This window comes from Triturus cristatus, chromosome 12 (genome assembly GCF_964204655.1).
Source record: "Triturus cristatus chromosome 12, aTriCri1.1, whole genome shotgun sequence".
Classification (NCBI taxonomy): domain Eukaryota; kingdom Metazoa; phylum Chordata; class Amphibia; order Caudata; family Salamandridae; genus Triturus; species Triturus cristatus.
In genome coordinates, this window is record NC_140595.1 from 386,267,303 (window position 1) to 386,292,428 (window position 25,126).

Genomic DNA, 25,126 nt, shown 5'->3' on the forward strand with positions numbered 1-25,126 from the left:
CTATATAAAACTCTGTTAAAAAAAAGGGAACATACAACATACACATGAAGTTTCAGTAAAAGATAATTTAATAAGGAAAAAAAAACCATAAAATTATGAAAAGCTATTAAGAGGAACATGGTAGATCTAGGAGGGTGAAATACGTCTTGATTTCTCTATGGATTGGTTAAACAGGATAGTACACTTGTATAAATGCAATTTCATAACAGACTAGACAGTCTATTTGGATCTAATTTCCCTTACCAATTTCTCATCAGAAGCATGAAGTGAAGATCATGCACAATTAAAAGAAAATATATTCTTGAACCAGTAGGTGGCAGCAGTGCACCGAGAATATTCACTTGAGAACCCACGAGTCTAACGTTAACTGAGACTGGAAGAACTATTGCGAGGTCAATTAAGATTGGTGCTGCAAGCAGCCTCTCTGAGGACATTGTTCTCGCTCACCTACAAATTGGCCAGTAGCCCTAGTAGTCCAGCAGTAGGTGAAGCTTTCAGGCCAAACATTTTTAAGTCGAAAATTTGTAATGGAAATAGTTTCGCTTTGTGAGTGTTGGAAGTGTGATATATTATTTGTGAACGTTGCTATTATTTACAAAAGCAAAGTATTTTTTTATATATATTAACACGTTTTAAGTAATTTTTAAAAAGCTAGAGAAAATAGGATGTGACATGTTTTACACAGGAATCGTTTGTGAGAGTGCAGGGGCATAGGTATCAATAGTGCAGCAGTTGTGATTGTCATACCATGGATTAGATGCCAGGAAGAATTTTATCATTCAGTTGAGTCGCCCTTGTGCCGCACAATGGGGCGCAAGAGCAACGCAACTACTAGGTAAGAATTATCAAGCCACGCCAGGCCATCTCGCGTGGCCCTGTGAGGCTTGATAAATCTAGAGTAACGCAGGGATTTGCACTGTATTGCATTACTCTGCCCCAGGGAGGCATCCCGTGGGTGGAGCATGGGTGTTCCCATGCATTCACCAATGGATTTTGGCGCATTCCCAGATTTACCTATAATGTGTCAAAATTCTACGCCTCTGCAGGTGAGGCATAATGAGGAGAAATATCTTTATTTCTCCTCGTTTTTTACTCCTTCTATGTGTGCTACAGGAGGAAAATGTCTCACTTACTGCACAAAAGGAATCCTGTCTGTAATGCAGGCACCCATGCACCATGTCGTAAGGGTACTTGAGTTAATACTAAGCAGCAGTTTATGCCCCTGTGCAAGCAAAGAACAGGAAAGCGCTGTATAATGTTAAATATGGTGCATTCCTGCCCTTTCCCTTTCAAGCAGCGTTGCACAACAAGGGGCTTGATGCACTGCATGAAAGTTTGATAAATCTGCCCCCAGGTTACCTTTGCTGTGCCACTTCAAAGGATGTGTGTGAAATATTTCATTTGAGGTAGTTCTTAATTTGTAGAACATTTAGTGGTAGGGTCCAATGCATTACAAATCGGTCCACTGCAGCTGGCACAACCCGCATGTCACTTTAAACTGCAGGTGGAAGACCATGGGCCATATTTACGACTTTACTGGTGAAGGGCAGCTCAGCAAGTCACTTTGCTGCACTGCCATGCGTCACAGGGAAAGGCCAGGGATGCATCGTATTTATCCAATATGGTGCATTCCTGTCCTTTTCCCCTGAGCTGTTTTGGAAGCCTAGCGCCAATGCAGGCACCCTTCCGCAGTATGCACACATAGAAAGAGGAAAAATAAGGAGAAATAAACATATTTCTCCTTGTTACCCCTCCTTTGTAGAGGCGTATCTTTCTTTGGTGCATTCACAGATGTACAAGGCCTTTTAAGTCTGGCAATGCGTTAGAAACCATGTGAGTTGTGTATGTGTTCCCACGCAATGCCTATTGAATGCCTACCCAAGGCAGAGTACACATTGCAGCGATTTGGGCTGAGTTCTGTTACTGTATATTTTTGGAGCCACGCAAAGTGGCTTTGTGTGGCTTCAAAAATATGACTTATGTGTGCATCATTCATGCACAATGTTGCATGATGAAAGAGCGATGCAAACCTGGTCATAAGTATGGATCCATGTTTTATCATTTATTTAAAGATATGCTAAATAGTCAAATGTTCCACTAATGAACATTGCTGAACAATACACATTGAGCGCCACCACCTGGTGAATTCTCATAAAGACATGAGGGTGTTTACAAATACGTGTGGGTGCTGAAATCGACAAATACAAATTAAGCAGTGAGATGTATTGAGGCATGTTTTTTTCTAATATTTTTATATTGCAGATATAATTTCACTAACTACATTTAACTGTTTTATAAGTAATTCTTCAAGATGGTCTTGATTTTCTTCAATTATCAAGCTGTTCAGAAAATCTGTGTTTACATCCATTAACTCGTAGTTCAAAGGTTTTTTGCTTAGCTGTTTTCTGTTGATAGAATTCTGAATTGGGGGATATCTGGGGATGACGCTGTAATCGACTGAAGAAAAAAAACTATTAGAAAATGTTGTTGTATAACTTTATATTAATAACCGGAGTGTGGTACTCGTGCAATTGTCATGAGCTTCTGGGGTAAATACACTTATGCCTACATTAGGAGTACCCCGGAACAGGCTCTTGAAAAAATTCGACCTTCCACAGTTCAGTATGTATTGTCATCAATATTTAATTATGGCCTATTACAAGTTTTGCCCTGAATGGGCTATAAGAAGTCGATTATGAAATGAAATACCAGCATTTGTAAAGCGCACAGCTGGGGGCCGTCAGGAAGATTAAGCGAGCTATTGCCCAGAGTCACAACGTGCTGGGCTAACCTGCCACTGGCGCCGGGAATCAAACCGTGAGACCCGTGTTCCGGAGTCCGCTGCCCTGGCCACTGCGTCACACCTCTTCCCACCAGACCTCTTCCCCGCTGCACCACACGTCTTATGGTGCTTACTGCATTGACCAGGGTCCATATATCCTGCTGAATGGCACTCTTGACGGCGTACATGTGATCCTGGGTAGAATATATGCCCCAAGCTTTGAACAGGATAAGTTTTTTCATCGGTTGGGTACAGCTCTGGTTGGATGGGATACGATCCCCTGGATTCTAGGAGGTGACTGCAATGCGGTACTAGATGTAGATTTGGACAGATACCATCCACCACTGCACGGCGCTGGCACCTGCAAGCAAGCAGATCTCATAAAGACATGGCTACATGGGTGGGGGTTGACCGATATATGGAGACAGATGCACCCTACACATAAAGAATATTGCTTTTATTCGCTGGTCCATCACCTCCACACCAAGATAGACAGATTCTTATGTACAAATGCCATTGCCACACATGTCAGTCAATCCACTTACTTAGCCAAAACCTTCTTGGACCACAATCCTTTAGAGCTCACACTTACCTGGGAGAAAGTACCGACCCCAGTGCCTACCTGGAAACTGTGGCCCCAGTTGCTGGAGAATGCTCCATTCCGCACAGCTATTTCCACTACTATTAACAATTACTGATCTAAAAACTAGAATACAGCTTCCTCCAATCTCATAGAGTGGGATGCACTTAAGGTGCTGGTGAGAGGGGCTGCCATTGGGCAGGTAGTGGGGGCCAGACAAGAGATACACCAACACCTGATCAGTGTAGAAACACTAATGAATACCTTAGAACTGGAGGCAGTAACAGACCCAGAAAAACGAGACGCCTTACAGAATGCCCGCATTAGCCACGCTGAAACGTTAAAAACTCTACGGGTTATCGATTTTAGTGCCTTCACACAACGGAAGCACATTGAGGCATACAAAACATTACTAGCCCGCATACTGCGGGACAGACCAGAACTGCCAATGATCACACACATCCATACACCAAACCAAGGGCCAGTCTACACACAACTCGAGATAAATGAGGCCTTTTGTAATTATCTTAGTGACCTCTATGCGGCCCCAGTGCATCATAATGACATGCTCATGGACGACTTTTTCCACGGATTAACACTCCCCTCTCTACCAGCGGAAACACAGAAGGAACTCTTTGGCCCCATTACCCAACATGAAATACGGGCAGCGATCAAAGGCCTAAATCATAAAAAAGTGTCTGGCATTGATGGCCTGCCCATAGAATTTTATGAAACTTATGTGGACGCCTTGGCCCCCAAACTAGAAGAGGTATATAAGGCACCACTAGTGGTTGGACACTTGCCATGATCCACTATGCAGACACTGGTCGTCTCCTTACTTAAGCCGGGTCGTGATAGTACCGATTTATCTAATTATAGGCCTCTAGCCCTATTGGCCACTGAGTATAAAATCTTGAGCAAAGCACTAGCAAACCACATACAACCTTACTTAAACACCCTCATACACAGTGACCAATGCGGATTTTCACCAAATAGCAGCACGTCCCTCAACATAAGACGCTTACACTACATCATGTCAGCTACCCCAACGGCATATCAGGCAGCAGGCTGTCTGGCGCTGGTCTTACGCCAAGCCTTCAATTCCATAACATGGGAATACATGTGTGCTGCTTTACGGCAATTCGGTCTCCCTGACACCTACCTCAAATGGGTGCACCTACTCTATACCTCTCCCACGACCAGGGCACACACTGGCCATTATATTTCACGTGAGTACATGATACACAGGGGTACACGGCAGAGATGCCCTTTGTCTCCCCTGTTGTTCGTACTCGCGCTAGAACCTCTGGCGATCGCCCTGAGACAATCAGCCGAGCAGCTGGAAATACTCATTGATGGCAATGCTCACCTGATTTCAATATACGCCGATGATATTCTCCTCTATTTACGCGATCTGACTGCTGACGCTGAACCTCTCCTCACATTATTTTCTATCTTTGAAAGTATTTCCGGCCTCGCTATTAATAACAGGAAATCATATGCCTGCTATTTTCAAGACGGACGTCGCCCAGATATGGTCCAATTCGGTACTTATACTCTACCCGTAGCTCACACAACATTTAAGTACTTAGGAATACAAGTGTATAGGGCGCAAGCGGACCAACTAGAAGGAAACCTGTTGAAGGCCATCGCCGCCCTACGCTCGAGTGTAGCCTTTTGGATATCACTACCGCTCTCAGTAATGGGGCGGATCGCCATTTCAAAGATGGCGATGCTTCCCCGTCTTTTATATTTCTTTGTGAACCTGCCCCTGATAGTCCCACACTCAATCTTCCGCACCCTGAATACTATCCTTATAGAACTTATCTGGGGTAAGGGCCACCGGAGAGTGAGTCTACAGAAGCTACAACTAGAGTTCCACAAAGGAGGGCTGGGGGTTCCCGATTTCAGGGCCTTCTAATATGCCTGCTAACTCCAGTGGCTTTCCTACTGGACAGCAGGCAGGAACCTACAAGAAATTGGATATACATCCTGGAGTATTGATCGGGGTACACTTCACTACTTAATCCTGACCAAAGCCAAAGTTCCATCGGAGGGGCCCCCACTGCTCAAGACTGCAATACAATGCTGGACAACGCACAGAACCTCCACAACATGAACTGATTCATCTGTTGTATTACATGGGAGAAGGGGGCCACTTGGCCAAATGGCTATACACAGGTATTAGAGCGAAGGCCTCTATTGAACTTACTACACTCAGAATGAAGTGGGCAGAGGATACAAACACAGAACTCACTGACAAAGCCTGGGAGAGCATGCTCGAACATCCTAAGAGGGTATCACGTAACGTTAAACTTAAATTCATTCAAACAATGGTACTACACAGATCCTACTTAACCCCTAAAAGAATACACTGCATGTTCACAGAGGCCCAACACTACTGCCCCCGATGCAGGGGTGACGAAGCGGACTTCACTCATATGTTATGGGCATGCCCGCGCCTCCATGACTATTGGAGCAGAATCCGGCATTCTTTGGGAGAGGTCACGGACCTCACAGTTCAGGATAATATCCTGGAATGCCTTATGGGGCTCCACAAACGCACCGCAGCTCTCAAAGTACAACTGCGGTTTCTGGGCCTGGCCCTTTTACTGGCCGTGAGGGCCATCACCATGAGATGGAAATCCCCCAGATGTCCCCTATTTACTGTATGGCAGGAAGATATGATACAATGGGGCAGTGCCAAAAGCACGGCACTAAGAAGAGAAGAGGAAAGGGGGGCGCGGAAACATCCCCTTTCTATGGACCTGGACATTATGATGGAAGACTTTAAACAGTTAGATCTTATGCCTGCACATGGTCACCGCACCCAATAACACACTTACACTTTAGCAAAGCGTGTCAGGAAATAGTTGCAGGCCCGGGTCCGGATGCAACCGAGCACAGGCACCGAAGGGTCAGTACTAACAAGTTGATAGTATTAATAGGCCGCAAATCATAAAAGTATTAGCAGATCAGGAGGGAGGGTGGGGGTTAGTTTTCTAAAAGTTAAGTTCTGTTATGTTTCAACATACTAAGTGCAGCTACTTGGCAGAATTAATGTATTTCATGTATACACACAATCAGTACATGACCGCAGAGGCGGATATTTAGCAAGAAGCATTTGAAACCGAAACAGTATATCATGTGTAGAGGTATACCATGTATATGTAGGGGGACTCAACAAAAGATAAAATGCCAGAAGTACTATATATGTTATAGTGTACTTTCACTATGGTAACCAATAAAGTATTAAAATATGCCCCGATAATTTACAGGCATTTTTCCACTCTTAAATTCGGACATGGAAGAACAGGCGAAGTTTAACAGGAAGGTGAATTTTATCCTACCTGGTAAAACCCGCATCACTCGAAATTCTAACCCCCTGGCATGCTGGGATTGGCGCAAGGTGGTTGGAATTTTCCAACCAACTTAAAAATGGTCCTTAATTAAATCTTTCTTGTTGTATTGAAAACATTTTCTCCATCTAATTGGTAACCTCTAATGTATGAAAGTTCTACAGAATCTGCTGGCGTAAAATCATCACTTCACTACAAAATGAAACTTTTGTGGAATCTTTCAAACCAAATATTGCAACTGATTTGATTTATGTTGTTTGTCCATTAATATGCACCACATGTGTATTATGTCAGAAAGAAAGCAAATGAATAATAGTTAATTGAAATGTTTATAATTAGCAGGGTTAATGGAGACGTGTGACAACAGGGGACCAAGATATCATAGGTGCATGAAATTGCCTCATTTGTTTTCTGTGAAGTGTCACAAATATTACACAAAATTACACGTATGATGCAAAATCTGGTTTGCTGGTATCTCACAAGAAAATTTCACGCAGTGGCATTACCTTAGGTAAAATGTTTTCACAGGATATCAAAAGAAGACCAGTTTGAGCAAATGATCTCCCCCACCAAGGCATTTTCTGATAGAACCAGTTTTCTGGGGGTGGCATCATGCAGTGCAAAAATTCCAAGAAATTTGATGAATTCCACATAGTGTGAAATGTCAATATTTCATGAGAATGATTACAATTTAGCAGGTGCCAACTAATTAGGTGAAAGTGACAGAATTAAGGGGCATATTATCAAGGACGGCGTTAAGAATTATCGCCGGTTTAGCGGCAGAAAACTGCCGCTAAAGTGGCGATGATGGGCTTGATAATATGCCCTGGAGAATTCCAATAGAAGTCCATGTTCTGGTGTGAACATGGGCTTCTATTGGAATTCTCCAGGGCATGTTATCAAGCCCATTATCGCCGCTTTAGCGGCAGTTTTCGGCCGCTAAACCGGCGATAATTTTTAACGCCGTCCTTGATAATATGCCCCTCAGTGAATGATGTGTCAGGAAAAGGCAAATCATGTATCTGGGTTATTTCAGTTTGCAGATGTTCTAACATTGAATGCTGTTCTAACATTGAATTAAAAGTAATGGAGGCACAGTATAAACACAAAGGAAATAAATAACAGCACTTATCTTTTCAGCAACAGATACAAAACGGCAACAGTCCAAACAAATACACAAGTAACAATCTCAACAAGACCAAAAAGCAAAAATGGAACACTTTTTTTGTAATTCTAAAGTGTGAAGAAAACAAAGAATTTAATATGATCAAAGCAAATCAAGACACTTTACTTGGTGATGCACAAAATCTGATTCCCACACATTATTATTTGTGTGCAATATAGTTTTATCAGTAAAACTGTATGTCTTTGCCAATTTAGTGAACATTTTCCAATAGAAAATGGATTATCTGTAAATGACTGCGCTACCATACAATGCTTTATTTACATTAAACCACTGCTCTAAAAGCTTGTTGAAATTTAATTCAACTAATTTTGTTTCAAAGCTTTGCCATATAATGCTCCTGGGAGGATTGGGGCTAATATTTACACATAAGCAAGATTAAGGTCCAGATCTAAGACTATTTTTAGCACTCCCACAGACCACTTTCTGGTCTTAAAAAATGAAACTGAAACGTTAAATTTTTATTTTTAAAATGCATTCCATTTTCTTTTCAGGAAAGTGAGCTGCATTTTTTTTAACTGTTTTTTAAAAAAAAAAAAAACAGTCATAGACATGGTGTTCTGCTGACCCTAAAAGGCCACAATCACTGTGAGTGCCGGCCATTCCCAATGGGTCGCAAAATGAGACCTGCCTCATGAATAATAATGAGGTAGGTCGTTTAACACCCATTTGGGAATCGCAAACAGTACCTCAGACACTCTTGTACTTCAGTGTTTGCGGCTCGCAAATTGCGACTCGAAAAAAAATGCAAATTGTGAGTCGCAAACACTGAGGGTTGTACATCTGGCCACTAGTTTGTTGTCTACACGTAGCCAATGTTGTAGTTGCTAAGCTCTTCTCAGGCAGGACATGGGCAAACAGCAGCACTAAATAAGAGTAAAAGAGAGGGTAATCTTTCAAACAGGGCCATAGTAATGACTGTGAAAGTAATCAGGGCTGTTCTCTGTGTCTAGCTGATGGAAAGAAAGACCTACCTAAAGGGTTGAGATGCCAACCACCAATGAAATGTGCTCCAAAAATGGCTGAGGAGGGTGACAGCATGTAAATAACTTAACAAATACAACACATGTGACACTGTTCACCTTGTCAAAGCATTGCAGAACATCACCCATTGACCGGAATGGGAAAGGTTTGGTGCCAACTAAGCCTGGGCAACAATTTTATTGTGCTGGCGAATTATTTTGGTATTTTGCTTACTATTCTCCCACCAGACAGTGGTTCAAGCAGAAAACGTCCTGCAAGATCGTTGAATTCTTTCCTCTTTATCTCACCTCTTGCTGTCATTATTTAAGATTTTGTGTATGAAGTATGCCTTTGTATGAGGTTCAGGTCAGGGATATTGCGCAAAATACTAATTTAGAGTAATTTCCACATAAAATATTTATATTGTGGCACAAAGCGATAATTTTATTTATGGGGAAATGGCGTAGGGCAGCGCAGCAAGTAAGCTCTCTGTGCTGCCCTACGCCAAAGTGAAAGGACAGATATGCACCATTCTTATGCAATACAGTGCATTTTTGTCCTTTCCCCCTGCAACTGCATCATTTTGGCAGCCTAGCGCCAACACAGTCACCCTTGCACCATGGTGCAAGGGTGTCTGTGTTGTCGACAGGATTGTTTTTGTGCAGGAAGGTGCACCTTCTTGCACAGAAACAAACCTAAGAGGTGCTTTCCTCTTTCTATATGTGCTAGGAAAAAAGAGAGGAGAAATAAAGACATTTCTCCCCGTTATGCCTCACTTCAGAATGCTTAAGGATTTGGCACTTCCCTGGGTTTACATGCTCTTGCAAATATGGGACAGCGTCGAAATCCATGAGTATTGTGTGGAAACACACGCAACAATGCCCATGTAACACCTCTTGAGCGCAAAGTAAGGCAACACAGCGATTTGGACTGTCTTGCCTTATTCCATATCTATGAAGCCATTCAATACCCCACATAGTGGCTTTGCGTGGCCTCATAGATAGCATTTTGTAGTTTGCATGGTGAGAGCATCAAAAAGTGACGCTCCGGTGGTGCAAGGGGCTTGTAAATATGCCCCCAAATGACTATTTCTCAATTTTTTCAGAAAAGAAGATAATGTTTAAAATTAGTAAGCTGTCCTGAACTGCAGGGACTTTAAGTGAGTTTGAGGGAACAGCCTCCTCAAAGAAATCTTTGGCAAAATAAAAAGCTAGGTGCAGCTTGAGTTTCAAAAGACTTTTCGAAACCATGATTGACAGCACTCTTAATCTGTGAACCTTTCCCTAGTAAAATTATAGAATATAAAGTGTCACATGTAGAAACCATTTAAAAATAAAAAGCAGTGTGTTGCCAGAACATTGTCTAATTTGAAGAGGAAGAGCTAAATTCATGGGCAAATTTTGTTGTGCAGTTTCCTCTTTCATACTAGCCATATCATGGAGGAAACTTAGGGGCAGATGTACTAACATTATGAATAATGGGAATGGACGCTGGCGGAAGAAACACACATGCAGTGTTCTCGGAGGGACGAAAAATTGCAGGAGGACCTTCTGGCGTGGCGAGCTCTGTGTATGGAGGGATTGGCGGTGGAGGGACAAGGGTCGCAGAGTGAGTCGGAGGGAACGAATGGAGAGTTGTATTCCCCGCTACTTTCTGAGGGGGAGGGGGGGTGATGACGGAGAGGCTGCTCCTGTATGATAATGAATGGGGCTGGACCAGTTACTCACATGTTATGGCCTGGGCCATGTCTTACTTTGAGGTACCACAGAAGTATACATGTTTTTTTGATTGGACCTGTATGTACTGCCGTGCTCTGATGTCGGGGGGAGGGGGGAGTATTACGATTGTTTGTTGAAAACGAAAAATAAAGTTAAAAAAAAAAACATTATGAATAATGATTGATATTGTGTTTATCTCCGAATCGCAATTAGGAAATCACTATTCCAAATATATGAAACTTTGAATTCTAAAATAGCGATTCCTCACGTGTCGCAAATCGACCTACCTCAGGAATAAAAAGGAGGTAGGTTGCAATTTGCGACTCATTTGGAATGACAGTCATCACAGAAATGGTCTGCTGGGCTCATGAGTTGCAAAACATTAATACATGCTACTGCAAATCGGTATTTGGATGGAATGCCCTAAATACGCAACTTCTGAAAACCGAATCACAAATGCAAATTGTAATTCAGTAACATGTTGCTGAATAAGAATTTGCCTTTTGTACATTTAAATAAACTTTTTTTTGCTGTCGCAAATGGCCCAGTTCAGCGAATTAGCCCGTTTGCAACCTCCAAAAAGCTTTGTACATCTGTCCCTGTGAGAAGTTGGCCTGGCATCTGCTGGTCACTAGTTATAGTGGCCACTTTGCACCAGTCCACTTCGACTCTTATGGTAGATAGGTTTAAGACAACCTTTTAAAGAAAGCTATCTTAGTGGTAGCTGTGGAGAGCAGCCTTCAGGCTAAGTCTCAGAGTAATGTAAAGCAGCTTGTTTTACCTTATAATCTCTTGAATTACCAAATGAAAGGACACCACACAGGTATATATATCAAATATATATGTATTTATTACTAGACACACTCTACTAATCTCTTTATGAGATTAGAAGCCAGGTACACATTCAAATGTCAACGTTTCTCAATAATTAAGCACAAATATGGCTGGAGCCCTAGGGGCGTACCAGACCATATACTAAAAAAATGGTATAAGAATGTCGACTTGCAAAATGACATGGCCTAGGGCCTGGGGAATCGCTGGGGCTTCACTACTGCAGTGTTAGCAGGTAAGTAACAGGCCCACGGGAAACGCACAGCCGCGGGTTCCCTATTGATTATAATGGTGCAAGTCGCGGTTTGATTTTTAAAGTTCTAGGGTACTTCGAGGAAGTTTACAAGCAAGCCACTTACAAGGTAAGTAATTCGAGGGCCAACACACCGGAATGCACTAGTTACCTCACCCAGGGAAGCCGGGTGCATAGGTGTCTTTTGGTGTCGGGTCGCGTCGCTGTTTTCTATGGAGACCAAAGAAGACTTGCTGCTTGCGTCGACTGAAGAAGTGTCCAGTGAAATCCAAGGGTGGATTCAAGAAGCTGAAGACCTGAAAATTGAAGGGACAGTGTTCAAAGTCACTTGCCATTGACCGGTGGCCAGGAAGATGGCTGACCAAGGATGTCAGGTGATTTCAGGTCATCGATGGTGTTTTGACTCTTCGCTCACGAGGTCCAGGAGGGATCAACGATGACCAACATCTGGATTCGGAGTGTCCCATGATGTCTACAACTGATGACAACTGATGACGGTGTCGGCAACCGGATTGGAGCCAACAAGCCTTGGCAACTGCAAGTCTTGTGCAGACTGAAGAAAGTCGATGGTGCAAACCAGCAAGGTCTGAGGGACTCACCCAGTGAGGGTAAGTGAGTGCAGGCCTGGAGCAACCAGAGGAGCCCTTTGAGTTGTTAAGAAAGTCTTCGGGGGACCCGCAAGTCAATGGGCAAGGGATCGCAAAGACGCCTCATCAGGAAATGCTTCACAGGAGCCCACTGTCGGGATGGGGTAGGCCGCTGATTTTCACTGCAAGACCTGCTGGATGCTTGGGCCACAAATGGTCCAATGCACAAGCATTTTAATGCACTTAAGAGTATATGGTTTAACCGCATCCACAAACAGCCATAGAGAATAGACTCTGGTAGCTGCAGAGGGGCCCTGCTCACGCAGAGGCACCCCCTCACATTGTAAACCAAGCACCCTGCCCTCAGGATTGATAGGGCCTCCATAGGGGTGGCTGAAAGGTTTATATGGGTGTGTATGGTGTGATATAAAAACCTATATCTCTGTGAGGAGTGCTAACACTACCTCGCGCAGGCTGCAGTAGCAGGCCTGTGGTGTCAGATTGAGAATGCTTCCCAGGGGTGGCATAATACATGCTGCAGCCCCTGGTAGACTTGTGTAGTGCCTATGCCCTAGGTACCTAAGGTACCATATACTAGGGGCTCATAAGGTACCACAGTATCCAATCACTAGTGCAGCTAATATGCACACCAAGTCGTTTAGAGAGAACAGAGAGACTGGGGTCCTGATTAGCAGGGACCCAGCCAGACTATAGCCAGAAACGAGTGTATACATCAGAAAAAAAGTGGGGGCAACATAAGTGCAGATCTTATTCTCCTACAGTCCCTTTGCTCTTGAATTCTCTTCCAGATGTAACACTTTCTATGCAATTTGGAGGATTTCCCATCCATCTCTAAAGCAGTTCCTAATACCTTGAGGGCAAGGCCGGACTGACCAGCCGGGCAAGCGGGCAATTCCCCGGGAGGCTGGAGCCCCAGGAGGCCGGTATTGACACTTGGAGGCCGGTTTCAGCCTCTAGGAATGATCGTGCTCATTACCAATCGCGGCCGCAACTTGAAAGAGTTGCCCTTGTTCTAGAGCACATTAGCACGTCTTCCCATGCGGACTGAAATGTTAATTTTTGACAGGGCTGTTTTAAGTTTCCAGATATGCCTTCCCAGAGGAGGCATACTGAGGAGAAATATCTACATTTCTCCTCATGACTTCCTCTTTCTATGTGTGCTCAATCTGCACCACACATAGAGACAGGAAAAAACCTCAGAGGATTGTTTTTGTGCATGAAGGTGCCCCTTCCTGCACAAAAACAATCCTGCATGCAATGCAGGCACCCTTGCACCATGGTGCAAAGGAGTTTGCGTTGGCGCTAGGCAACCTATTGTGCGCCGGTGCTGGGGAAAGGACCGACATGAGCCATATTGTAATAACATCAGTGCATTTCTGTCCTTACCCTGTAATGCAGCGGAGCAAGCTGACTTGCTGTTCTGCGCTGCGTTACCTTTTCATAAATAGGCCCCATTCTGTTTGTAATATAGATGGCTGAAATCAGTTCCCTTGATTGTGTTGGCATTTTAAAATATTTTTTCACTTTCTCCTGACAATTAAAGAAGCTAAAGCAATTATTCTTCATCAATTCGATTTCGGACACTCAGTCTGTCTTGGTCTCAATGAAAAAGTATCCTTAAGTTGCAAGTTACCCAAAATGTTCCTGTAATGCTTATATGCAACTTGAAGACATTTGATAGCTAAAATATTGGTCCTTCTTTACTGGTAAAAAAAAAAATCACAATACATTCCACAAACGGTTTTGTTCCATCATAAACTGCTGCTTTTCCTAATATTCAGACAACTAAATTTAAAGAATAGGGCCTTATAACTGGTGTCAAATTTATTGCACCAGATAAAATCTGACTCCGCTGAGTCACAATCAATTGGTTATAACAAATACAACAATCACTAGTATTTGAGGTATAACAAGCAGATATTGGTGCTTGCTGCCCTCAAATCTGCATATTCTGGTAAATACGTGGCATTGTTCCCCCTCATAAATCACAAAAGTCATAGGGCCACATTTATCAAGGGTTGCGTCACTTTTTCACCACGCAACAGGGTGCAAAAGCGACACAACCTTTGAGATTCGATTTTTCAAGCTACGCAAGGCCACCTTGCATGGCCCAGGGTGGCTTGATAAATTCATTGCTTAATTGCGTTACTCTGCCCTAGGGAGGCGATCCATGGGTGGTGCGTGGGTGTTCTCATGCAAAACCCATGGATTTTGACACATTCACAGATTTACCATGAATGAAAGAACTGGAAATGCACCAAAACTGCTTTGACTCTCCAGGTGAGGCGTAACGAGTAGAAATATGCTTATTTCTCCTCATTTTTTCCTCTTTATATATGTTCTGCATTCTGCAGCAGACATAGAAAGAGGAAAATGCACCAGGCCATTATTTTTATGCAAGAAGGGGCCCTTTCCTGCACAAAAACAATCCTGCTAGCAACGCAGGCACGCTTGCACCTTGGTGCAAGAGTGCCTGGGTTGGCGCTAGGCAGCACATCATGCGCCTCTACTGGGAAAAGGCAGGAGTGCGCTGTACAATGTTAAGTACGCCACATTCCTGCTCTTCCCTAACATGCAGCACAGCGCAGCAAGGGGAATTTGTGTGCAGAGTGAAAAAATGATAAATATGCCCCAAAATATGCAGAAACAGAAGTTACGCGACATAATGCAATTAACTGGCCTGCACGTAATTAGTGCCTTGGAGGTAGGGCTTGCAGGGTATCTGCAAGAGAGCTATGGACCAGAGTTCTACTTAACAGTGAGTCAGAAATCTTCCATTCTCGGAAATAGAAAAAAGTAAAAGTATGGCTGTTTTCCTATTGAATTGTAACTATTCGCAAGGACAGGATTGTCTTACGGTCCTCATAATGATTTGCGTCATTTGCCTGGAGCATTAACCCTGGGTAAATAAACACAATTCACAATAATTATAAGTGCTTCTGTATCCAGAATTATTGGGTGGAAATCTCCGGACCTGATAATTCTGTACCCCCTGGATAGGCTGGGAGTCTCAGAGAGGCGGCTGGGGCTGGGGCTGGAGTTGCAGCGCCCGCTACTACACAGCCCTTGCCACCGCCTGCTTTTCTTAGACATGCACAAGTTTGTCCATCACCCCACCACATCATTCAACACTCCACTAGTGGTCCAGCTGGCATACTTTACCTGCTCAGAGCAGGCGGAAATTGCCAGTATTTGTTTCACCAATATGGTAAAAAAAAAGTCTCAGAAAAGCACCAGGTAAGCCTGGGTGTGAACAGTTATTCTGCATTTTGTAATTGCTGGACTTTGCAGCTGGGATGCCAGCGGGTAAACCAAATTCTGGCGCTACCGAATGTCCGCTGCAAACTCTTATTGGATGCCCATTAGGTTAGCGCCAAGAGACTTTTTGACAATATGCTCTGTGCTTTATGGAAGCCAATTAAAAGAACATAACAACATAACATAGCATAACATAACACAAAATAACATGACATGACATAACACAACTACATTTTGCCTAACATTCGAGTCTTTTATGCTTTCTTCCTTTACCTGGTTAAAATATAAAGGATGGCTAAACATCAGCCTTTTAAGAAGCAATTTGCGTCACTGCCCATGGCAGAAGTCATCAGTGTTGGAATTTAAGCTGCCACTCTATTAAACTTATGACCTGGGTGTATTCCAATGCATCTCAATTGGCGACGAAGCTTCGGGAAGCTTTGGCCTTCTAAGTGCTTTGAAGATGGACGCTTTGGCGTAAAATCACTTTCTAAAGAAAGGATTCACTCATTCAAACATAATAGAATTACATAAAAGAGCTGTTTGGGCGCCATTTTCGACGAGAGTTTTGAAACTGACACCTGACGTCTTTGCGAATCTTTGCTTTCGTAGATGAATGAGCTTTGCCAACCTGTACCACTTAATTGCGTTCCATTGTGAGCCGCTCTGCTACTTAGCTGAAACTGATGGCGCATTACAAGGATTTGATTATTGTTCTTTGAGTGAGAAACTGTTGGAGGAGGTTAGCAGAGGCATTCGCTCATGTTCTGTTGTAGTGAATATTGATGTGATTTGGAAGCACCGTTTAGCAATGGCGGCGCGGCAGGGGGGCGGCAGTAAGTGCCGCTCTGCTCTGTCAGTGAGCCCTGATTAAACGTCTGCCAGATGAGCGTACGCCGCTGCATCTTCTGTCTGAAGAGACAACAGAAGCTGAGCATAGGCAAAAGGAAGTCACCGCAGCATAAGCCATGAGCACACCAGCAGCGTGGCAAGGGGGTCATTGGCACCAAAGCCAACAAGGATCATGGACCCACCACACATTTCGAGGAACACACATGCCAATATCCAGGAATTTAGAAAGGCGAAGTGTAACTCTAGAATGAACGTCATTGTTTACTGTTTGAATCTAAAAGGGGCGGTGATTGGAGCAGCATAAAATATTGTACTACAGGGACACTTGTTGCATCTCCCCTTTCACACAGCCAGCTGGCTGATGTTCTGTTGCATCTCAGTGGACTGAGTATGCGGGAGTCCACTGCTGTTGCAGACCTGACGGTGACCCCAAAAATGAATCAGCGCTCAGATTTAGGGGGTGGCTTTGTCCCCTGTAGCAGGCTATGTATTGGTGATAAAGGTTGATTGCAGATTCTACTGAGAGGTATAAAGTGTTTGCCCTTGGGTAAAGAGACTACACCCTCTCCAATTAAAATCTGCTCAGCACCCCCTCATAACTGGGATGATTTGATCATCTTGTATGTGAGTTGTGAGTTGCGATATGTGTTGCATGAATTTGCCTGCCACTTTTTGGGGTGCAAATTATTAAACTTTGCCTGGGAAGTTGAGTCAAGTAAATGAAGGCTGATGAAGCTTCCAGACTTCGGCAAAGGAATCATAAACCCTCTGTCCCAGCCACTTGCTACTGAGTGATGACTGCACATGTAAGCTGAGACGTTCTGCAACTATAAGCTACTTGGGGACATATTTACAAGGTGGCGATAAAAAATTATCGCCGCTTTTGCGGCCGTTTTTGGCGGAAAAGCGGCGATACTTTTATCGCCTAATTAGCAAGCTCACTCTAACGTATGGAAACTTGCGTTAGCGTAGGAATTCCTAACGCCCAGCTTTGCATCTCTAACGAGATGCAAAGTGGGCGTTCCTGACCTAACATGACAGGAGAAATGTCGCTAAGCGACATTTCTCCTATTATCAAGCCCCACGCTATGAAGCATAGCGGCAAGAAAAGTAGCGACAACCCGTTATCACTATTTTCCTTACGCCTGCTTCAGGACTGACTTAGCCATGATATCCTATGGAAGGTGGATATCATGGCTAAGTTTGTGAGTCCCTATCATCAAGCTAACGCCACATTGCGTGAGATTATCGCTGGGTTTCCAGCGATAATCTCACGTTAGGCAGTTAGCGTGAGTATTTTTATCGCTTTTGAGATAAGCGTTGCTAATAGCACGCTATCTCAGCGATAAAAATCCACGCTAGCCGGCGATAATTATCCTAGCGCTATGTGCGCTTAGCGATAATTATCGCCGGTTGTTGCTGACATGCCCCTTGCTGAGGCATTGCGAGGTACTCGGTGAGGTATTGCGGTGGCTGGGATAGTGCAAGGGATGAGAATGGGGCTTAGCACGACTTGCGCTGAGTGGGTGGTGTGGTGCTTAGAGAAAGGGACTTTTCCAGGAAAGAAAGAGAAAATCATTGATATGGCGATGGAGCAGGGGCTGGTACGGCTCAGATTCTAGAGCCGTGGTACTCATAGTGCGGCCCGCGGACCGCCAGCGCCCGGCAGGCCTTCCTTGGCGGCCCGCAGACCTTGCAGGCACTTTAACCATGGCCCCCCAGAGAGAGAGAGAGTGGAGACAGAGAGAGATTGGAGAGAGAGAGTGGAGAGAGAGAGAGTGTGGAGAGAGAGAGAGTGGAGAGAGAGAGACAGTCGAGAGAGTGGAGAGAGAGAGAGATAGAGAGAGAGAGAGGAGCGAGAGAGAGCGCGAGAGAGAGAAAGTGGAGAGAGAGAGAAAGATTGGAGAGAGATAGTGGAGAGAGAGAGTGTTAGACCTGGCACCTTGGCGTGAGTCTCCCTTCCACTTTTTGTCGCTGTGCCTCATGTGTTTTGTTGGTTGGATTCTCTGATTAGCTTATTTGGTTTACTGTCAAACCCCAGTAAAGTGCACCAGGAGTGCACAGGGCTTGTAAATACAAATGCTGCTGGTGGGCTTGCCGCACTGGCTGTGCCACCCACAGAAGCGGCCTAGTAAAATGTGTCTAAGGTCTGCCATTGCAGAACCTGCGTGCAGTCTGGTACTGTCATGCTGACTGGGCAAGTGCACCCACTTCCCAGTCCCTAAACCTTCCCTTAACTTCATATTAGTCACCCCTATGGTAGGCACAAGGGCAGGGTGCATTGTAAGCATAAGGTAGGACAAGCCCTGATGTGTGTGGCATTTCCTAATAGTGAACTACAGCCATTTTCGTTTTTCACTATTGTAAGGCTACCTGTTCTCCATAGGCCAGAATGGGCTGTTAGAATTGTTACATCCTATGATCCTAACAGACCCAGGGAACATGGTAGAAAATCGAGTTTAGTATGCCTGAACTCAGAATAATAAAATACATCTTTTAGTAAAGTTTATTTTAATATTCTGTGTTTGCAAATACCACTTTTAGAAAGTTGGTATTTGCTTGCCTAACCGTTTCAGCCCGCCTCTGCTATGATGTGTATCTGCCTGTCTGGTTTGTGTGAGTGACAGGGCTAGGGAAACCCAGAGGGGCAGGGCTAGGTAGCCTGGTGGTGAATGGAGAGATTGACATCCAGATGGGTGGGAGGAGTGCACCTGGACTCTGAATAGGGCTGTGCTCTGCCACCACAATACTGGCTCCACCTCCTGTGGAGCGGCTGATGTCTCTGCCCTGCACCCTGAATAGAAAGGCAGAGTCATGTCAACAAAGTGCTCAAGAACTGGTTTGGACTGGGCAAAGGCCCCTCTACCCCAGAGGAACAAAGGAATTAGGGGTATAAGTATTGGGGCCCTGCTCCCAAGAAATTAGATCCTGCTTGACAAGAAGAACCTCTGCCTGAGGAGAAGGAACTGGGAAAGCTGTAAGGAGGAGCACTGTCCCTGACCTGGGGGATTGGCCTGCAGTGGTTGCCTTGCTGCTGAAAGGAGAGGAGAAAAGACTACAAAGACTTTAATTCAATTTGTGCTTGAAAGATCTCCAGGGGCTTGAACTGAGCTTGCCCCCTGAACGAAGTCCCAGGACCAGTGGACTTCATCCCCAGCTCCCCAGAGTCTTTTGGAAGTGCCTGCTGCTGTTGTTGGGCCTTCTGAGGGACTGCGTGTCACAAGGAGCTGGAAGCGCGAGTCGAGGAGGAGAAGCGTGCCGCCGTCGGAGCTGTTGCCATCGCATCTCGCAACGGGTGTCGCCGCTGCAGCATCGCATCGAGTGGAAGCATCTCGCATCATTCCGGAAGTGTCTCGCAACGCCGAAGAAGCGTGTCGCCATCGCAGCCATCGTAGCTGACGCATTGCACAGCATCAAGAGAAGAGTGTCGCATCGAGGAGGAAGCGTGTCGCCATCGCAGCCATCGTAGTTGTCGCATTGCACCGCATCCAGAAAAGCGCCTCACATCCACGGAGAAGCGTGCCGCCGTCGGAGCTGCTGTCATCGCATCGCGTAAAGGGGTGACGCCGCTGCAGCATCGCATTGAGCGGAATCGTCTCGCAAACGTCGGAGAAGAGTGCCGCTGCCAAGGCCGCTGTCGTCGCATCGCGTAAAGGGGTGACGCCGCTGTAGCTGACGCATCGAGTCGAGCCTTCTCGCAACATCGGAGAAGCGTAACGCATCTGGAAGATCTTCACGTCTTTATTTCTTTTGCACCAAGAACTTCATCGCATCAGCATCGTTGCAACACTTTCGTTGCCCTGCGTGTCGCATCTAAGGTACATTGACTTAAAGAGTTGCATTTAAGAACTTAAGAGAACTAAGCAAACTTCTACCATCTAAAGTAACAGTATTGTGTATTTTTGTTGTTTAATGGTCTAGTGATAACTCTATATAAAGAATCCCTATTTTTAATATAAAAACCTGTGTGGTGTCCATTTGTAGTGTTGTCACTTGGTTACTGTATGTGTTCACAAATGCTTAACCTATAACGCTCTGATATAAGCCTTGTCTGCTCGCGCCAAGCTACCTAGAGGGTGAGCAGGGGTTATTTTAGGAGTGTAACCACTTACCCTGACTAGAGGAAAGGTTCCCTGCTTGTCACAAGTACCTACCTGTGCCAACCAGAGAACCCGGATACTAACATTGGTGGTCAGCGGTGAGGATTCTGGACTTGCATTTGTGACTCATGTACAGTAATTGGTGAACACTACTTAGTGAGTGCAGACCTTAAACGCAACCAATACTTGTTGGTAGATTTCTTTTTGGACTGTCTATTTTTGAGCACTGCCAAGCTTAACCATGGTGGAGAAAGCAGCATCCATAGTCTCTGTGAATACTGAATTTGAATGGGAAGAAGAGAAATTGGATAGCTACACTGCAAAGCAGCTGAAATCCTTCTGCAGGAAATTTAATGTTTCTACAACTGGATGTAAAAACAAGGCAGAGTTCTACAAGGCGCTGAGGGCCTGGGTAGAAGCAAAGAATGCCACTTAGGAGGATAGTGCAGATGAGCAGCCAGATGGGGCAGTGGGTTCAAGAGGAAGGAGAACCCCTTCCACTGCAGGTAGCAGTGTTTCTAGTAAAAGTTTATCTCCAGAGGAGTTGGCAGACAGGAAGGAAACCAGAGCTCATGAAATAGAGATGGCCAAACTAAATGGACAACTGGCAATGGAACAAAAAAGGCTGGAAATGGTAGAGAAGAAAATCCAAATGGAGCATGACATGAAAATGAGGGAGCTGGAGTTGAAAGCCCAGGGCTTGGGAAGCACTCCCTCTGGTGGCAGCACACCCCCAGTGCAGGTAGAGTCCAGAGTGTACATACCCAAAGATGTAGTGAAGGAATTTTTTTAAAATGATGACATAGGGCAGTGGTTCAAAGCCTACGAAGTAGCCATGTCCTCCCACCGGGTCCCTGAGAAGGATTGGGGAGCGGGGTTGTGGGGACGGTTCTTGAGTGAAGGGCGCGGCACACTGCTAGATTTGCCCTCAGATGTATATAACTCTTACCCCCATATGAAGGAAGAATTAATGACTAGGTATGGGTTAACCTCTGAAATGTATAGACAGAGGTTCAGGGGTTGCACTAAGATTCCCAATAGTACGTATGTGGAGTATGTGACTTTTTTTGCAGAGCACTGGATGGTTGGGTGAAGGGTAGCAAGGTTGATAATTTTCAAGGGCTTCTTGATTTAATGGCATGGGAGCACTTGTCTAGTAATTGTTTTCCTGAGCTACGCCAGCATCTGATTAATAGTAGGCTGACTAACCCTAGGAAGCTTGCTGAGGAGGCGGACCTCTGGGTCAGTACCAGGGTCCACAAGGGTCCCGTGGGAAACTCCGCCAAAGGTGGGCAGGGTCCCCAGCAGAAGAGCGGGGGGACAAGGGTAAACAGAGGGAGTTCCAGAGGAGGCCCCAAAGTAATCCCCAAGGGAACCAAGGGAAAGGTTCTCAGCCTCCCCCACCCCAGAAACTGACTGGAGCCCCGACAGGTACCCCTGCTCAAAGAGGGCCCCCAACCTGTTACAGATGTGGTGAGCTGGGTCATTTTGCCAATGATCCCAAGTGTCGCCAGTTTAGCAAACCCGCACCCCCTGGTGCAACCCCCCGGCAGACGTCTAGTGTAGCCCTGGGTGGAGAGATGGGTGTCCAAGGTGGGTGGGGTTCAGTAGAAATGTCCCTGGTCTCATTAGGAGACCGTGAAGTGGTCCCCAAAACCCAGCTGCCTGAGAACACTAAAAAATACAGGCAGTGGGTGACCATAAATGGCCATAGGGTGGAAGCTCTCAGAGACACAGGAGCCAGTGTGACGGCTGTCAAGCGCCACCTGGTGTCTCAGGAGCAGGTTGTCCCAGGAGCATTCTATCCGGTTGTTGCCGCCGACAACACCGAGAGTCACTGCCCGGTGGCTCAGGTTCCCTTTGAGTGGGGGGGGGTCTCTGGTACTCTTCAGGTAGCTGTGAGGCCCGCCATGCCTGTAGACTGTCTGTTAGGGAATGATCTGGAGAGCTCACCTTGGGCTAAGGTGGAGCGGAGTGCTCACCTGGAGATGTTGGGTATGCCAGATTGGGCGTGTGTCACCACACGGTCCATGACAGCGAGTAGAGGTGCTCAGGAGGACCTGGAGCCTGAGAGGGAGGCCCAGGAACCGGCCTTAGGAAGAAGAGGCAGGGAGCGCGGGAAACCGGCCCCCGAAGTTCCCACGGTCCAGGAGGAAGCAGACCTTGAGGGGGATGCCCTGGAACCTACAGGGGAACAGATAGCTGAACTGGGGGACCTGCCTGAGCTGACCCATTGGCAGCAAGAAGGAGGACCCTCCAGGGAGGAATTCTGCAGGGAGCAGAAAGATTGCCCTTCTCTCGTGGGTATGGCGCAGCAGGCTGCAGACCAGGCCAACGGTGATCAGTCTGGAACACATTTCATTTAATGGGAGAACGACCTCCTGTATTCTGAGCCTAAGGTTGCTGGGCCTGGGTCAGCCCGTGTGCTGGTGGTACCCCAGCGCTTCAGAGCCTTCCTACTGAGGCTGGCTCACGATGTGCCGTTAGCAGGACATTTGGGGCAGGACAAGACCTTTGAAAGGCTTGTCACCCATTTCTTTTGGCCCCAAATGCGCAGGAGTTCAGACACTCACTGCAGGACCCACCAGACTTACCAGGCAAGTGGGAAGAGTGGAATGAAGCAGAAGGCTCCACTCCAGCCATTCCCTGTGGTCGGTACCCCATTCCAGCGAGTGGGGATTGACATTGTAGGGCCACTGGACCCCAGGACAGCGATTGGCAATAAGTTCATCCTGGTCCTGGTGGACCATGCCACCCGGTACCCGGAAGCCATCCCTCTGAGGACATTGACGGCCCCCGTGGTGGGAAGTGCGCTGATGGGAATTTTCTCCCGAGTGGATTCCCTCTAGAGGTGGTGTCTGACCGAGGTACCAATTTCATATTTAAATATATGAAATCCCTTTGGCAAGAGTGTGGTGTAACCTACATTTACCACACCTTACCACCCCCAAGGAAACGGGTTGGTTGAGAGATTCAAATGAACCCTAAAAGGCATGATAATGGGTCTCGAGGAACCCATGAGGCGTAAGTTGGACGTCCTCTTACCATGCCTTCTCTTTGCTTACAGAGAGGTGCCACAGAAGTCTCTAGGGTTCAGCCCCTTTGAGCTTCTGTACGGACACCCAGTGAGAGGACCTCTAAGTCTGGTCAAGGAAGGCTGGGAGCAATCTCCCAGGAAACCTCCCCAGAATGTATATAGCTACATGCTGGCCTTCAGGAACCAGACTAGGCATTTCAGGGAACTTGCTGAGGCAAACCTGGAAGCCAGCCAGGAGGAGATGAAGCGGTGGTACGACCAGAATGCCACTCTGGTGGAGCTTCAGCCTGGACAGAAGGTATGGGTCTTGGCCCCAGTGGAGCCCTGTGCACTCCAAGATAAGTGGACCGGTCCCTTTGAGGTTGTGGATCCCAAGAGCCCTGTCACCTATTTGGTGAACCCCTTGAGGGTCCTTCATGTCAACCGCCTCAAGCCCCACTTGGAGAGGTCCCAAGTGGGCATGCTCTTAGCGACAGATGCTCAGATGGAGGAGGAGACCGAGCTTCTTCCTGACCTCCTGTCAGCCAAGGAGCAAGATGGGTCAGTGGATGGTGTCATCCTCTCTTCTACCCTGACCCCTGAGCAACAGAACGATTGTCGCCAGTTACTGGGACAATTCTCTGACCTGTTTTCCCTGATTCCCGGTGTCACTGATTGGTGTGTCCATGATGTGGACACTGGGGATAGTACACCTGTGCGGCACAAGGCCTACAGGGTGACTGACAGGGTAACGGCCTGCATCAAGGAGGAGGTCTCCAAGATGTTTGGCCTTGGGGTAATTGAGTCCTCAAGCAGTCCTTGGGCCAGCCCAGTGGTCTTGGTCCCAAAGGCTGCAGCGCCGGGAGCCACACCCGAACTCCGGTTCTGTGTGGACTATAGAGGACTCAATTCGGTCACCAGGACTGACGCACACCCCATCCCCAGAGCTGATGAGCTCATAGATCGGCTAGGGGCTGCCAACTACCTCAGCACGTTTAATTTAACGTCTGGGTACTGGCAGATCGCCTTGACCGAAGGGGCCAAAGAGAGGTCAGCATTTTCCACCCCAGATGGGCACTACCAGTTCCGGGTTATGCCCTTTGGGATGAAAAATGCCCCTGCCACCTTCCAGAGGTTGGTCAACCAGGTGTTGGTTGGGCTGGACTCGTTCAGTGCCGCATACCTGGATGACATCGCAGTGTTCAGCTCCATGTGGGAGGAACACCTGCGCCACCTCTGGGAAGTGTTGATGGCGCTGCGGAGGGCAGGCCTCACGATCAAGGCGAGTAAGTGCCAGATCGGGCAGGGTTCAGTGGTGTACTTGGGGCACCAAGTTGGGAGTGGCCAGGTGGCACCCCTTCAACCCAAGATAGAAACCATCCTGAATTGGGAGTCGCCCAAAACCCAGACAGAGGTGAGAGCCTTCCTAGGTCTCACCGGGTATTACAGGAGGTTTGTCAAGGGGTATGGCAACATTGTTGCCCCCTTGACCGCGCTGACTTCGAGGAAGCAGCCCAGGAAAGTGATTTGGACTGACACCTATCAGAAAGCTTTTGAGGCCCTGAAAGCTGCTATGTGCACGGCGCCCGTGCTCTTGGCTCCCAACTTCTCCAAAGAGTTTAT